We start from the raw sequence: 16,263 nt of genomic DNA, 5'->3' as shown, positions 1-16,263 counted from the left end.
AAACGACGATGAAGCGCAGCCTCGTAAACCACCTCTCCATGCCAGCCAGCGCATTATGCCATGAATTGCATGTTACCGTCAAAGTTAAAACGCTGTCTCTTTAAAAATCGGCACCAGTTATGTAACGCAGTGAGTGACATACATATGATAATACACACGCGGCCCGACGGGATCTCCACACGGAGCTGAAGCCCACAGAGTGTGTAACGAGTGTCGGTGCTTATCTTGAGGAGATTTGAATCAGAGTGGATACGCTGTCATGGAGAGCTCTCGTTAATGAAGCACCTCCATGCTATCGCGGTCTGCCATCAGGCTGCTGTGTTGTGGCAGCTTTTGTATGAAAACAAAATGTTTTTTTTTTTTTTATCATAAGATATTATTAGCTCCCATTTACATGCAACACGAGAAGCAGTTGGGATCTGCCGTGTAACAACAGATTGAATCCAGCGGCTAATTGTAATCGATTCGGTCTTCTCAGTGTGACAGGGCGGCTCACGTCGTGTCACAGACATTTATTTCTTATTTCATTCACTCAATAATGAAGTTGAATGATTCGTGTAGCAACTAGGGGAAAAAAATCATGAATGAAAAGGAGCAGAAATAAGTATAAGCCTCTAATATCTCCCCCATATTCACAAAAAACATGTGGCCGTTCCAGGTGTGGTCTGCATAGGAGAACGTCAGATTGGATGTAAATATTAATTTTCATGTCTATTGGTTCTAGATAGATAGATAGATAGATAGATAGATAGATAGATAGATAGATAGATAGATAGATAGATAGATAGATAGATAGATATTTCTGGATAAACCTCAAGTATTGTAGTAAATACGTCATTTCTCAAACTCAAGTACAAAGGACCGTAAAACAAAAAGTGCACGTCACTCTCACTTTCCTCCAAATCACACAGAGAACGTCTTGGGTCGCCCTCTGGGACTGAACGAAAACGTCCCGTCTCCAAAGCCAAAGGCAAAGTCCTGGTCCAGCTGTGCGTGTAGAGTTGTGGTCCTTGCACTCTTTGCTTTTACTGCCTCCAACAGGTTTTCTTCACAGGTTTGCATTGTAATTAGCTCCATCCGTCTTCCTGTAAACTCCAACCCACAGAAATTAGATTTGTCTGTAGGTTTGTTTTACAAAAAGTTTTTAAGAGCTAGTTTTACTTCCTCGCTTGTATTGCTTGATATGCTTTTTTTTTTTTTTCTTTCCAATTTTGTTAAAGTGTATATTAAATATCGATACATCTAAGTATGGTAGAAAAACACCCAGGTCTCCATGGGGTAGAGCGGATTCTGCAGCTAGGTTTATTACGCAGACTTTATTTGAACAAACTGTGATTTTGTCCAGTGCGTTTCGGAGGACGGAAATGTGCACGAACGAGTAGAACCTGCAGGCCACACACACAGCCTCATGCTATCCATGTCATGACATCGTTCTGATGCTTCATTATGCACATCTAAGAGGCAGTTTTTAATAAGTCTTTAAAAACAGTTCGAGCCTTTCTTTCCCAGGGTCCATCATCACCATCATCATCATCATCATCATCATCGCAGCCCCAACTGGCTCTGAGTGTGGCATAACCGCCTAGTTTAGTCAGCTGACCTATGACTTATCCGAGCTCATCGCCTCAACACAGCTGCCACAAATGAGGAGGATCTCTTTTTTTTCCGCTTTAGATGTCAGTTTAATCTGTTTTACCTCTGTGCCCTGATAATGCTCCATTCATCATAATATCTGCGAAATGTTGGCAGGAAAGAGAGGAAGGACGCAAGGTGCAGGGGGCCGGGAGGAGGGAAGTGGAATCCTTCTCTTAACTAAAGCAGCCCTGCAAAGCTGCTACCCTGGAAGATTAAGGATGAATGGCACAGCAGAAAAAAGGCCATCAGATTATGTGGGCTGGGCTGCGGAGAGCTGTCATATCAACGCCAATGAGAACGGGAGGACGGCTGAGGTCATAATGGGGATTAATGAAGTACTTGGTAGACTTGGTGTAGTTAGGACTCTCTGTTTTTAAAGATGAGGGGACCAGAATCCACCAGAATGTCCCAGAATGCATCAGAATGTCCCAGAATGAGCATATTCCTCTTATCTGACTGACTACACATCTGCTCTGGAGATCGTTTTCATCAGAATTACTCGGTCGTTCAGGTATACTCACGTGAAACGAGGCCTTCCTTCACGATGCCGCTTCTGCAGCTCCCAGCACAGTGGCTCATGTTCGATGATTTCTGCAGACAAATGACGACATCTGGGTCATGGGGTCAAGAGGGCTCCACGTTGCCCTCCAAAAGCTCCTCCAGTCAGCAGGAACCCAGAGAGGGATCATCTCCTTTTTTGGACTGGTATCTGATCGTTTCACTGCTTTTTTTTAGTGTATTTCGATTTAACACTGCAGCTTCAGAATGCCTGTTTTTAATTCAATAACAAGCATCGAGTTTGTGTACTGCACCCCTTGCAAATCGTAACGGTGACGACAGTCAAGAAACTGAATTCAACCCTGGTGCTTTAGAAAGTTGCCCACATTTTTAAGCATGTTGTTCAACTCTGACCCAAAATAATTGAAATCGTCCAGTTTTGTTTTTCCATCTTATGGTTTGTAGTCATAAACATGTAATTTTTTTCTCTCAATGTTATTATTATTATTATTTTTTGCCTCGCTTAGTTTTTATAAATAAATCACTCATTTTCAAACTGCTAAAATAATGTATTAAAATGTCCATAGTGAATCCAAGTCTAACAGGTGAAAACTACAACACAACAATAACAAAAATACTTGCATAAACTACAGTGACATCGGTGGTGATATAGATAGATCATAATTTACCTGTTTAGATTGATATCGGATAAGAAGGCAAATTCCTCTTTCTTTTTCACAATACCAATGATTGTTTATTCAAACAAGCAAAAGTAAATGTAATTTTCTTTTTCACTACAAACGGAACAAATAATAGTCTTGGTAGTGGTGGTGGTTAAAGATAACTTAATGTCATATTACTTTTACTCGAGTACAATTTGCGTGTACTCTACCCACCTCCTCTTCCACAGTATGACCTTGTTTGACCTATGACCTTGTTTAAAAGAGACTGCTGCTGCTTCTACTCCGACATGATAAAGTGTGTTTAAATAAAGCTAACGTGTGGGCTTAAAGCTCTAAGTGAAGGTGATCTGAATAAGGCTGTGGATGATATTTAAACATGGAAGGACTGTAGAAACTGCCCAGCTTGGCCTCCTGTATGTTTGAATTTAAATGTGATCACATGACCGTTACGCCACATGATACTCACGCTTTCTCTTCCTCCGTCTCCTTTTACCTGCTTTTCTATCTCTGTGCAGGGGCCTGCCTCTAATTGTCTCAGCTGAAGGGACTGTTCACTGCAGTCAATGAATACCAAACAACTGAAGCCCTGAAACCTGAACTAATCTCATCCAACGGGCTGCGTTACAAAGTACAAGGCTGCTTGGTTGTGTTGAACACAAGCTGAAAGCTGCAAAAGTGAACCGTCTGTTGAAGATGCAATCATCTACATTTGATGGCAGATTTCTGCTTTACATAGCAAATATAAAGAATAGCTATATATCTGTAACTCGTTTGCTGTGAATAGTCGTTATTTATTCATTTTGAACCACAGAGCAATTTTTATTTACAGAGGGAGCGTCCAGTTGTGTGTAAGAGAGCAGTAGCTTAGCATGGCTAGCATCATTATAATCCACAGTATTTTGTGGAACTCCATTTAGTCTTCAGAATCTGATCTCTAGATTGTTTCTCAATGTATCTCCGATGTCTGAAGACATATATACATATACAGACATGATGATTTTTCTTCAGCACAATCTACCAATCAGGCAAAAAACTGTCAAGATTTTAGACACGTTTGATATTTTGATACATTTGTTTGCACAACTAAAAGGTTAATAACTTGCTTTATTACGTCACTTTACTTAATCAGAACAGTTAGTTAGTCGGCTAATGGAAAACAATTTCCCTGCTACGGCAAACATTTGCACCACCTTCATCTCACAATGCATTGGACACTGTAAAATTTTAATCTCTCACAATGCAGTAACCCAAACAAACACTACCTTAACCACAAGAGGAATTATGCACTGTATCAGGTTATACAGCTCTGGAAAATAACAAGAGACCGCATAAAATGACCAGTTTCTCTGATTTGACTTTTTATAGGGCTATATTTGAGTAATATGAACATTGTCCTTCTATTCTATGAACTGCTGACAACATGTCTCTGAAATTCAAAGCAAAAATTTAGTATTTATTTGGAGAAAATGAGAAATGGTCAAAATAACAACAAAAAAGGAGCAGCACTCTCAGACCTCAAATAATCCAAAGAAAAGTTTATATTGATTTAGAAACAACAATATTAATGTTTTACCTCAGGAAGAGTTCACAAATCAATGTTTAGTATAGCCAGCAGGTTTTCAGTCGGGTTCAGTGCAGTGGGCTCTTAGTTGTTTTTTTTTTTCGAGAGCTGTATCTCTAAATGCTCATTTCTGCCTGTAGTTCCCAACGCAGCTGATACCATTCTTTAAAAGAAAAAATAAATAACAGCCGAATGTTGTCCAATACATATAACACATAATTAAAACACCATCAAATGTACAATGCAAGAGCATACATGCAACAACAATTATAGAGTACGTTCATTACATCCATACTCCCAAGATTTCACCAAAGACACTCATGTTCAAAAAAAAGAAAGGAAAAATGCCACTCAAAATAATACAAGACATTATCAGGCAGATAAATGTACCAACATGGTCCAAACACAATCTCTGCACAACAAGCTACCACATCCATACTCTCAAAATATGAAAACATTGCCTTCACGCACATCTATTTACATTATGTGAACAGGTTTGATTTAAAAGAAGCCATTAGTTTGTCGTGCGTGGAAATTTGCAAAAGTCTGCGCACGGCAACAGTTCTTTTAGCTTTTTAAACAGACATTTCAAAGTGCATTATCTCTGTTGTTTGAAGGTCCATTAGCAGTTCCCACATGAGTCAGAAGAAATACCGACGACTAGAATGAACTCCCCGTCAGCACAGTGAAAAGTGTCCCTCACACAGATGGACCGTCCTTCTGCCCGGCCTTCCTGCCAGCCTTGACGTACCTGTCACACTCTCACAGAGGAAGGGAGGGGGGGGGGGCGGGGGCGGGTGCTTTTGTGTCCAGGTGCTCCTTTGTTTGCTTGACCTGAACGGCCAACTCGGTATGGTACACACTCAGTTCGGTGATGGTGGCCTTGACTGATCGGCATGAGCCTGACTCACATCTCAAATGGAAAGCTTTGTTAGGAATCATGGGAAAAAAGGTCACTATCCCTGGTTTTATTCAATGCGTTTTTACAGCAGACGGCCGTGGGGCAAAAAGCTATTGCAGGGAGACAACAAAATAAAAGCATAATTAATTGCAGAGATCTTTGTTCGTGATGCATGGTGGCGGTGCTGAAAGTGATTTACGTCACAGCGGGCCGCCAAGAGCAGCAATCTGTGAAGATCGTGTTCTGTCTGCAGGGACCATAACTACAAAATACCACAGGGGGCAACATCAGAACATACAACACTCATAAAACAGAACATGAGAAACACTAGAGCTTCACCAAAATACAAGATATGTGAAGCAAAAGTCAGTCTTCAACAGATATCAACAATATTTACACTAAAATATTTTCAGCTTGCTCTTGCCCAAAAAGATCTAACATCTAAATGTAGTTTTAACTTGGATGGATCTGTAAAAAGTACAGCTAAAAGCAGCTCTCAAGCTAACAAACTGATTTGAGTGAGGGCAGTGGAGCCTAAAATTGTCTTGTTTTTTGGAGGAAATGCGTTCATTTACCATCATTTTACATCTAAAAGTCCTCAGATGTATCACTCCGTTGCTGTTGGTGTTTCGATCGAGGTGACTTAAAACATTAAAAGTTGAAAAATGTCCAAAAGTGTCCAGCAAAAGTGAGGGTTGCCTCCTCCTTAGGATTGCGCTGAAGAATTGTGTTGCTAGGGAGCAGCAGGCGGATGTGACTGCATCTGCCTGCACACGAATATGGTAGTAAAAACCTCTAATTTGTTATAGAAACATTAAGGAGAGCAGTAATTTTTTTTTGCAGGACGCACATGGATGCACATTAGAACGCTGCTGCAAATCTAGTTTGACACATAAACTGGCAGAACTGACCCTAAAGAGCAAAACGTGAAAATACGCAATGGAAATATCTCGTTGTTTGACAGACCCAAGTTACACCCACAACTCAGACGCAAGCAAACTGCCACACCAGCTAATGTACCAAGAGAAACTCCTCCCGATTCACCAATATAAAGACTAGAACAAATGGGTCAGTCGACCAACAAAATGGCTTCCACTCACACAGGCAAATGACCTGCATGCAGCAGCAGTTTGTCGCACTTCCAGCCTTTCCCAGGCTGCAGCGACACTGAGCCTGACTAGATGAATCCAAAGCTAATTATAGACTAAAATAGTTCCCGTCAAACGTTTGTCGTGTCTGTGTGATTTGTGTCGTTCTTGTCGTACTTGCAGTTAAGTACGGTATGTCCTCATCAGAAAACAATCATTTTATGGTGTTTTTTTTGTTTTTTTTTTTAATTTGGTTTAAGAATGATGAACAGCATCAAATGCTTTAAAGACAAAGTTGCACCTGTTTATGTTCCCTCCCCCCCTCCTCCCCCCCACTGCAACAAGTACAGTGAAGCATGCTTGAGAAACTAGATTATGTTGTGTTATAGAGTAACACAACCAGTTTCTGGTGCTGATTAGGGAAAAACAGCTCTCTTGTGGTTTTGTAACATGCTGATATTACTGTTAGGGCTTTATTTGATCGGGTAGCGGGAACAGCGTGTTAGTGTAAAGAGGCTAAAGCTAACAAATTCCTGAAACACAGTAGCTAAGGGACTAGGAAACAGACCTGGGCTGACTCTTAGTCTGACAAAACACTGAGCTTATTCAAAGGTCTAGCCACGTGGTTCCACCTCCAGGACTAAGTAATGTTCATTTAAACTACATAAAGATGCCAAAAGAGTCACCGATTGCAAATACAGCTCAACAGAAGCTTACTTAAAAGATTATGTAATGTTTATTTCAATAAAAAGTCCAAAGAATTGGCACTTTTTGACAAAGAAATTAAGTTCTAAGTACACCTGTCTGATTAATTAGTGAGCGTACACATGAAGTTTGCTTCTTCTTTCGGACAATGTAGGGGCTTCTACTGAGTTCCACCACAAGAGTCCCTTTTTCAGCAGATGGGTTGAGGGCCGGAGGAGCTGGAGGAGGTTGATTAGTATCATGCAGAAGCTCTATAAGGTTTCACATTGGGGGTGTGGGGAGAGAGGCAGAGGACTTTGGGTTCCTGCAGAGGCCCCGTAGAACCTTCAGCTGCAGGGAATTTTGCAGTCAGGAAATAAAGGGTAATTCAAAGCAGAGCTCGGAAACGGCGACCGTATGGGTTTACTTTCCAGACTATGCGCGCTATCCGGCGGTGTGGAAAATGTGAACGCATGTAAAGAGACTTAGAGGTTTCTGCATGAGATTTAAGGAGACGGAAGTGCAGCCAGTCATGCTTTTTGGTAAAGCCAAAAAAAAGGAGAAAGGTGCGCATGTTTTGCTGACTGGCTGTTTTTCCACACTGCGTAAAAGTCAAACTGATACTGAGTAAGAGATATTAAGAGATATTAAGTGGTGCACCTCGCGCTTCATCCATTTTTAAGATGGATGAAGCGCATACAGCCTTTCTTTAAAAGGTAAAAAAGAGCAATATAAAATCTTTTTCTTCTGCAAGCCCTGCACTTTTAAAAGCATTAATGCTCATTTGTTTGTGAAATACATCCTAACCATAGACATTTATTTACATGTTCTCCAGAGCACATGTGCATTGTGAAACAAAACCCCTTTTCCCCCCCACACTCTACTTTTTTTTATTTTTTATGTGACAGTGGAAACAAAGTGGTTCGGTTCAGCGAGCAGCCAGTAAAGCGTGAGCCGCTCTGTGGGGTTGGGCGGTTGTGAGAAGGATCGTCTGCTCCGTCACACCGCTGCGCCGTGCTGTGTTCGCTGTCCTCAGCAGGAAGCTGCTTCTCATGAAGGGCTTGATTCCTCGCCACCGGGCATCACAGCTGCAGGTCCCCTGTGGGTTTTCCACTGCAATTTAAGGAGGCACAGAGTGGGAGAGTGTGTGGTTCGACTCGTACACCGGGATAAGAGGACGGGATCATGAAGTACCCAGCAAAAGTGTTCATATCTCTCGAGCTTTTCATTTAGAAACAGTTTGTGTTGCAGGTTCTGACCAACACTTCCATGTCTCTGCTAAAGACAAGCATCCCGACAGCATGATGCTGCCACCGCCGTGTTTAAGGATGGTGTGCTGTGGGCGACTCGTGATGTCTCATCTGACCAGATCATCTTCCTCTATTTGTGTTCCGTCCTCTTCCTGGCATGTGACAAAGTAAAAAATTTTAAAAAAAAAATTCAATTTAAATGAATTATCAGAGTTTGTTTCCATTCAGCAAATATGCACAACTTTGTGTCAATTTATCACAAAATTCCAACACATTATAATGTATTTTATTTGTGCAACATGAGAAAAAGTAAAAAGAAAGAAAAAAAAAGCATATGAATTATAGCATATGAATTATTTTTTAAGGCGCCTTACGTAACTTATCCTGAACACAGAACCTCTTTGAAATACTACAACAAGTCGGCCTTCGTGAAAACAAAACATATCGAAATTATGCAAAAATTTTGCACAGCGTGGAACGTCTCAGGAGTGAGAACTAGCAGGGGATTTTTAAATGACATACAAAGAAGATTTCAAACACACGGCATGGTTTTCATTGCTAGTCATGTATTTACATGTCATCCAGTAATCCATTGTCTCCTTGTGAACGTTGCGCAGGGGAAAACCCCAGACATTGTTGCAAGCAAACACATTTTTTTTTTCTCCTTAATAAATGAAATAATCATTTGAAAACTTTTCCTATCTACTCGGGTTATGTTGGTCTGATTTTAAGTTCTGTAACTTAGAAATGCAAGAAAAAAAAAACAAATAAATGAAATCTTTGAGGGGGCAAATACTTTTTCCTGAGCACTTGAAACTTTTTCAGGGATCAGACTATCCGACTGGAGATTCCTCCGGCGATTCATTACTCATTCTCTAAACGTCACCACTAAAACATGTTGCACTACACGTCTACGAAGGAAATGTTTCGTCCCCTCTGCTGATATCAGCTCATCCTATAGGGTCAATTTGCTTTGTTTTACGCGAGAACTCCACCCATAAGCGAACAAGGCAGGGCGGAGGCAGCATTAGTCAAACACACATACAATAGACGTGTGTGACGTGTCAACAATGAGGGTGCTACTGTGAGACTGTTTGTGTTTGCATATCAGGTGACTCGGCGACTCGCTTAGTTGTCATTTTATACCGTCATAAATGAGTGCAGCGGTTGTAACGTGTTTGTTTGCATCTGGGTCGTGTCAATCTATATGATTCCAAGAAAAAGAAAGACTAAAGTATAACGTGGTCTCAATTTCTCTCAGATGAAACCAATCAGGTGAAGCAAGTCTCTAAAAAGTACAGGAGGTACTTGCTGGTCGTAACTATTAGGGACAAAAGTGGACTTAACAACTTATACATTCAAATTCAGAACATTTAAATAAAAATCAGGAGAACCCCAATAAGAAAATTTGGCGCGATATTGTTGTGTTACCTTTGGAAGAGAAACAGGCCCACAGCAACTCAGCTTCCCTACCTTACTTAGAAGTGAGAGTGATTTTCTCTCTGCATATCCATCTTTTGTTACGTACATCTGATCTGAGGTGTAGCAGTTTAGTGATTGTTTTGCCTCTCTTGCCATCCAACATAACTGCGCACTCGCGTTGTTTCTGTCAAACAAGAAACACAATTAAAAATCCCACATGAATAAGTTTGATCATGAGATAAGTAGTTAAAAACATGGCTCCTGCATCCTCCTCCTCCCACTTCCTGTCGTCTTCTTCGTCTTTTCTGCCAGTAGTGATATCTGGTTGATGGCCTGATGGCCACATGACTCGTGTGACGCGAAAAAATCGTGGTAGTTTTGCATAATGCACTAATTTCGATACAACCAAAAAGTTTTTTTTTCTTTTTTTTTTTTTTCTAAATGGGAGAGATTCCATTAACCAAATTTTTCATAATTCCAATTTGCACAATTGGACACTCAATGGAAACACAGTTTTGTGATGATTTGCTGCAATTTTTTAAAGTGCATTTTAACAATGATACACTTCAGACACATTTGTTCGATAAGAAAATACATTGATTTTGTTTAAGGGTTCTTCTGTTCCACTGTTGCTTCGAACAAAAGAGAAAGCGACCCTCGGGCTGAAACGGGATATCGACATTGGCTCCCTTGAAAGACTACGGTACTTTGGTTTGATGAGTAACTTATCCTGTCAGACTCATATGACGAAATAAGTACTTAATGAAGTTCGTGCCGTGCAAGCATGCCAACATCACATCTTCTGGGGATTAAAGTAGCGCTAAAACACTGAAACTGAACCTTTCTTTCTTGAGTGTAAGAATCTGACAGCTCTGTCAGAGCAGGAAGTGATCAGCGTTTTCCATTCATTTCTCCTTGTGTCTCTCTCTCTCTTTTTTTTTTTTTTTTACTGTCCCTGCGCAGGTAAAAAGGAGCGAGAGAGAGGGGGAAAAAAAATCCTAATCCTCATATTCAGTTTATTAGTCACAGAGGATTAGACTCATAGCAGAGATGGAAGGTAAGAAGAGAAGAGGGGCAGATTAAATCCGTTCGCTTTTATGAGCTAATGGTCCTCGGGATAAGTAGCTCAGTAAAGCTTCGGTTTATAGGCGAGGAGATCCACCTCGTATGAAGACTTCTCCTCCGCGCGCAGAAAGTTTGTAAACAGGCCTCCCGCCATCTTGTAGGGGAATCACTGATGAATTGCCGACTCAGGCCAACTTTATTATCAGCCGGGATAGAGATACCTTCCCCACCTCCAGCCCCCTTTCAGGAGCTTATTTGAAAGTCAAGACTCATTTATCAGCTTTTTTGATCTAATTAAACAACCTGGAGCGGTGATGAAAGCAGGGACCAGCCATTATCTGACTCCATTAGCCACAGGCGCTGCATGAAAAATGGTCCCCGCAATCCCTCCCTGCTTTATAAGCCAACTTTCAGACCGCGTCTGCCGCTGCAGCTGTTCAGGAATTTGATCTAGTGCTCAACTCATCTCTCTTATCCTTTTATCCTGCTGCTACTTCTTCTTGTTACCTCCCTCTTGTGTTTTCTCCTTTAAACGTTTTTTTTTCCTTCTTCATTGAGACTAATATGCAGATTCCGGCGTTCTTTCCCTAGTCAGCTATTGTTCATCTGCTTCCTCGTCGTAAACCTGAGATCCTAGAATTGATGACTGAAACTAAATTAAACCAACCCATGTCATGCGTGGCTCTAAATTAAAGAAGTGTCTTGATACTGAGCACCAGAAATATCCCTGTGTTTGCGGGTTATTATGGTGCTTCAGTCCAGGGTTATTATTACTGTTATTAGCTGTTGCAAATTAGGCAACACTTCCCTTGATCTAATATTTTTCTCCTCATTAGACAATGTTCTGTTCACTCTGCCTGATTCTTAGCATCTCTGTCACCAAAAATCTATGTTAAATTGTTGATTTTAAGGGCAGGGAGTCTGTCCAGCTGGTCAAACATACTAATTCAGACAGCAGTATGTTTCAATTGCCCTTTAAGTGTCATTCCCTGGCAAATATGGCGTCCAAGCAATCTTTTATATTGTAGTTTTGCATTTATTAATGTTTAAAATATAAGTTTGCAAGTCTGCTTTTCTCGAATGATTCAGCATTCGAGGGACGTACGGACTCATCTTCTTCAACTAAGCCCCTTGCAGCTAAAGAACACGCGCCCCATCTGCTGGTACATTAGAGTATTACATCTCTCTGGCTGGCAAGACTTCGAAGAAAGATCAAATATCACCGGAAAGACGAGATGTCACAGGAAGAATGACTTCCAGAAAACTTTTAGCTGAGTTTCAAAGTTGTTTATATTTCATTTATAAGTACTATGCTTCATAAGGATATGATAGTTTCCCATCTGCAGTCATAGTGTACATAAATCAGATTTATTGATGTGGAGGATTGATAATGCACCCCTCTGCTGGCTCCTTCATCTGCTGCAGAATCCTGACTAATAAAACTGGTTTGTCACTTGTCACTTTTGTTCCCAATGTTAACAAAGGAACAAAAAACTGAAAAATTGTTTTGTGATTAAAACATCACATTTTACTGTCACAATCAATGGATGTTTGCGATTTGGTTTCCATTTATATTTCTCTGATAGTTTGTGAGATCTTTGTGATTGGCACATGAGTTTTTCCATATTAGACTTGTTCTCCTTTCTTGTCTCCTTCGTGTTTTCTGTGCTGATTGCTCTCTCTCACTCTGCCACAGCTGTTCTACATTCCCTCCGATTAATCTCACCCAGCTCCAGTGCCATTCTCCACCTTTGTCTCAGTATTTAAGCTCTTTGTTTTCCTTTGTTCAGTGTTGGAATCATTTGTTCTCTGATGCTGGTTGCATGTCTTGTTTGCTTTGTGCCATTGGCTGTAAGTCCTTAATTTCATCATCGATAACTTTTCACTTGACCTCTCTGGCTCTGGTCTGCCTACCTCTATTGGGTTCAATAAAATATCAGTCAAAATAGTTAGGGTATTGGTATTATATTTCTTAAAATATAATCTAAAAAAAGTGGCTTACAAACGATGTTTTTCTTGACTACTTGTTAGGTTCTGGGGTTTTTTAGGTGGTCCTTTGGTTGCTGAGTTATCTCCCCACTAGATGGAGTCCGAGAGGTGGCGGGCTGGGGTTTCATGGATGATGTCATCCTCTCACCACCGGAGGCTGATCATCTAATTGACGGCAGCATAAGAAGGGTGGAACGCTGGTACTTCGACGCCAGAGTGTCAACCTTAGATGGTACCTCCAGCCCCTCAGAGTTTTTGCTCCGAGTTTTTTGAGATCTGCCTGTTTTTTTTGTATTGTGCTTCATTGTGGGTTTTTTGCTCCCCTCAGGATCCTTCCTCATCTGGTTGCCTGACTACTGGTTCTCCAACGACGTCATGGGATCTTACCCCATAGATGCCTGAAAGCCAGACTTCACCAGTTACTGTAAGATTCTGCCTGCCATTCAGAAGTCTCCGACCGGCCGTTCCACCTAGACTCAGCCGCTTACAAGGACAAGCCTCCCTGTCCGCCCTCCAACGCCACTCACCGAACCACCAAGCTCCACGGAGAAGCAGCTCCATAAGTTAGAAAGAACTCCAGGACCAACCAACCCCCTCCAAGCCGTTGGAACGCTCTGATCCAGTAAGTTTACTTATTCTCATTCGCAACCTCCCGTTTCCCAGTCACCTGAACTCACCTCGCTTCTCTATCTCCTCAATGCACCCAGATCAGCCGAGCGGTTTTCCGGACCAGCCTTCCTTTAAGTGTTGCTTGCTGTAATAAAACTTTTCATTGTTTTACATCCGTCTCTTTGGTGTTCCTGCATGTGGGTAAAATCCGTTAAACCCATCATGACACTACCGCAGCTTTGCCCTCATCGCCCTGTGGTATGGCATAGAACTAAAAGACAAAAAAAGAGTTCACACTTGTTGACTTGGTGAACTACCTACACATATTTATTACTTTAACACCTATTTGCACTGCTATTAGCTGAGGCAATGATCATCAAACACACCGTAGGAGATGTATCTAGAGGGTCTGTAGGCAAATGGCTCTCCAAACATGAGGCATGATGAGACTCATTAGGATGTAAATGTGCACAGAAGTCCCTCCGAGAAAGAATTATATTGTCAAAATGCACTCATTGAACGCAATCATCCCTGTTTGCTGTAGAAATCATCATGGCTAATCTGTAATACTTGCAAACTAAGGTCTTTAAGGTAATGGGACCCCACTTTGAGTAGAGTTAATTATGTCAGGGCAGAGCAATTACATGCATTGCTCAAAAAAACAACAAAATGTCCTGAAGTTTTCTCTGCTGATACCATTAAGGAGAAAACAAGCTCAAGGTTTAACATAATCTGTCATCTGGAGATATCACAGATGGGAAGTCTGGAAGGTAGCTGATTCAACATGTATAAAAAAAAATCATCCATTACTTTAAAAGGCAAGAGTAGATGAGCCAAAGTGTCCCACATGTTGTTTTCAGTGTTTTGTGAAAGAACTGACATTGGGGTGTGATGCGCAAAGCTCCTCGAATACGACGAGCTGCGGCTTTGAACTGTGCTGGCTTCCCCGCTGAGGATTTTTCCACCCTGTGCTTCCTTCAACAGCGGGACATGGATTTAAAATCTGAAACTATTCAAGGCACTTTAGCTTTAATCCATTCGCAGTGTACGATCATGTGTTATTAGACAGGAATGCTTCAGCCTGGTGTCAAGATGTAATGTTTGGTTTACGGCATCTTTTAGTGGAAGAGCTGCAGAGTGGCAGAGAGCTTCAGCAGCTCTACTGTTCATAATAGTAGATTCGCAGCAAATGTTTTTTTTTTTTTTTTTTCCCCCGACTGGCACTGAGAGACCACAGGTTTTATTGATCTGGATGAAATGTGACGTTTTAGTATTGTGCTTGCAAGAGTTTGTTCACACTTTATTTCATTTTGTCTGAATCGACAAAGGGCTTTGGGTTAACCTTTAAAAATAGCAGAAATATACTCCGCAGCTCGCTTTGTTTAAATATTTTTTCATTGTAATGCATTTCTAATTAATAAGGACGACCTCAGATTTGTGGTTATGCTTATTAAAGCATGTGCTTATTATGTTTATTAAAGATTGCCTCTGGATTATATCTGCATGTGGTAAAAGAAGATATGGTGAAATTGGAGAAGGTCCAACATTTAAATTCCAGGAGTAAGCACACACTGGATTCAATATAAGATCTCGTTTGAAATTAAATAATACGTATAAATTCAGTGAATATATTTTAGTTTGTATGTATACATAGTTTTTTTTTTTTTTAAATCTCATTAAAACTACTTTGTCATGTGTTAAGTGCAGCTCATCATCAGGCATTCTTTACATCTTGCTCCTAAAGCCCAACAGCCCAAACAGAAACGATAGGCACTACGATTTATGAACCTATTCAACCCAGACATTAATATGAAGACTTTGAAACTTTACTGATAGGAAGAACAGACTATGGACAAGGAAGTGATCTGATTGAACAGATGAACTCTGTAAGAAGCTAGCTGAAAGCCACACAATTTGTCAACTATTAATTGGGAAACTAAAGGGTCTATTTAAAGGGTCTATAATAGAATAGATGTTGACACCAAGACCACTGAATTTTCTAATGTCAGCTGGAAACCTGTCAATGTGTGAAACATGTTTTGTGTAAGACGTGCAAAACCTGTGGATTCACAGACGAGCACTCTAGCGCCCCTGCTGGTAATGTTTTGTATAACCTCCTATTAACATGGCAGCTCTTGAGTCTTACCACACAATTTGAGGCGCATGCGCAGAGGGGGATTTCTGGCAAGTCTTTTTTTGCAAAATCTCTCCAGATCTTCAAACATCCTTGATGTTCATCCTACGTTCTTCTCTCATCCAATTAGTTTTATATATTCTATTTAAAGGAATAAGTTGATTTCAGCTCAGTTTTGGGTCATCATCATCATCATCATCATCAGACTTCTATTTAAAAATGTTCTTATGCTAATAGTTATTCTAACATGGCTTCCAGTGTCTCTATCCTTGTTTCAGGTTTTGTTTTCGTTTTTATTTATCTATATTTTTTGCTTTACATGTCTTGTAAAGCAAAGTAATTCCCTTTTAGGTCTGTTCATTTGTTCCCTTCATCCCTTTGTATTTAGTTTCCTAGTTTATTCTTGTATTTCATCTTGTATTTTTGCATTTATCACTCAGATCCGTCAGGATTTTCCCTTTGATTTTAGATCATTTGAGATGTCTATTGTCAACAGATGTTGCTGGTTTAAATCAGATCCTATCTGTTCAGGTGCTAAACAAACTTTTGAATTTGATTAATCTTAAATATGTACATATCTACACCTTTATTTGGGAATTTAGCAAATAGAATCAACATTTGGTGATCCTAATGAACCTAAAAGTCTTATTTAATATCAGACAGTGAAGAAAATATAGGTATTTGTCTGTTTAAAGTTTAAACAGATAATATTTGGCAGTACGTGATTTAACCACTAGATGTCAG

Source organism: Poecilia latipinna, unplaced genomic scaffold (assembly GCF_001443285.1).
Source record: "Poecilia latipinna isolate Pla-1442-1.1 unplaced genomic scaffold, P_latipinna-1.0 Scaffold1478, whole genome shotgun sequence".
NCBI classification, from domain to species: domain Eukaryota; kingdom Metazoa; phylum Chordata; class Actinopteri; order Cyprinodontiformes; family Poeciliidae; genus Poecilia; species Poecilia latipinna.
This window is presented reverse-complemented; position numbering follows the sequence as displayed.